Source organism: Gekko japonicus, unplaced genomic scaffold (genome assembly GCF_001447785.1).
Source record: "Gekko japonicus isolate JY-2015 unplaced genomic scaffold, Gekko_japonicus_V1.1 scaffold3109, whole genome shotgun sequence".
Classification (NCBI taxonomy): domain Eukaryota; kingdom Metazoa; phylum Chordata; class Lepidosauria; order Squamata; family Gekkonidae; genus Gekko; species Gekko japonicus.
Genome location: NW_015174930.1, coordinates 118,390 through 120,090, shown reverse-complemented (window position 1 = coordinate 120,090; position 1,701 = coordinate 118,390).

The following is a 1,701-nucleotide window of genomic DNA, read 5'->3' as shown; positions in this document are numbered from 1 at the left end:
TTTGAGGAAAGAGACTTTCTTTTCAGTTTCTGCTTAAACATTCAAGCATAGGTTTCTGAGTTTCACTGACATGTAAAGTTTTGAAAGCAGGAACATACAACCAATCAGTGACCATCTACCACTTATCTTAACTCTCAATGTCAGCCCTTTCACTAGAACCCAAAGTTATTTCCAACACCAACCTGACAAACTCTCTCTATTGCCTAGGATCTTATGGAATAATCTTATGGAATGATAGCTCTATGAAAAAACCCAACAATTACTCAAATCAAACCTTTTAAAGTATAGATCCTCTTTAATTGATGCAACTGAACATTCATCAATGATCATAGCCTAAAATGCTTTAACATCTCACATATCTACATCACTGGGCAAAAAACTTGAGAGTGGAAATAAGGGGAGTAGTAGACCAATTAATGTCTCATTTGATAAGGAATGTAGATACTTAAAAAATCCAATTACACAATGTCTTTAGACAATACTGTGAGTCCACTGACCCATATTTTCTGATAGAATACTTTGAACTTAAGAGTCAGTTACACCAGAGTATGAACAGAAAGAAGATTGAATATATTAATACACAATGGGAACAATTATATCAGGCCACAATTTTAAATAATACCTGACTGGCCTCCTGTAACACCTGATGAAATAAAAGAACTGATTAGCCAGTTAAAACCAGGAAAAGGATCTGGCCCTGATATAATTCTCCCTGAAAATTTTAAAACTAGATCCTGACTGGTGGGCTGCCCCTTTTGCATCCTTTTTTACAATGATTGATAAATCTGGCCTTATTCCTGATGCATGGTTAAATGCAATTGTGGTCCCAATTTACAAAAAAGGTGATTGCTCAATTTCTTCCAATTATAGACCAATCAGCCTGCTTTCCATTACAGGCAAATTGTATGCCAAACATTTACTATCTAAACTGACCATATGGATGACAGAATGGAGAGTTTTAGGCCTGGAACATCTGGGATTTTGTAAAGGGAAAACTACTTTAGATCATTGCATTGTATTAGAGCACCTGATTAATAAGTATGTTAAAAGAAGCAATGTAAACTTATATGCTGCCTTCATAGATCTTAAAGGGTCATTCGATTCAATTGCCCGGGAACTCATCTGGGCTAAACTTCAACAACTAAACGGAGGCTGCAGTCACACAGAGCATTAGGTACGCTAGAGGGATGGAAGATAGGCGGATTTTCTGGGCACAATCTCACTGCCACATCTGGGAAGCATAGAGCTCCCGTGGCTCACCCGAGGCTTCACTCCGAAGATGCGTTGTAAAAAACTAGTACCTCCGAGGTACTAGTTTCCGGAAACCGTGGGACAAGGGTGAGCGTCAGATCACGTTTCCGGTGTTAGCTCGTGGCATCCTGCGCCCGCCCATGTCCCGTCGCGAAAAGGTTTTTTTTGTCAAGTCTCCAACGGCGCATGCGAACACTTGGGTTAAAAAACACAACACAACCCCCACGGCGCTGCTTCTTTGCCACGCCGAAGGAGTGAGGTATGATCGGCACCTCCCCCCAACCACGGGACGTCGGCGGGATGTCCGGCAGGATGTTTGATCCGGCTGCCATCCGGTAGTTCGCTCCGGGGTAAACAGCCACGGCTCTCCCCCTGCGATATCCGGCCTGTGTGACCGGGGCCATAGTTAAGCTTCTTGTGAGTATAGGAGGGGTGTAAAAAACTGAAATA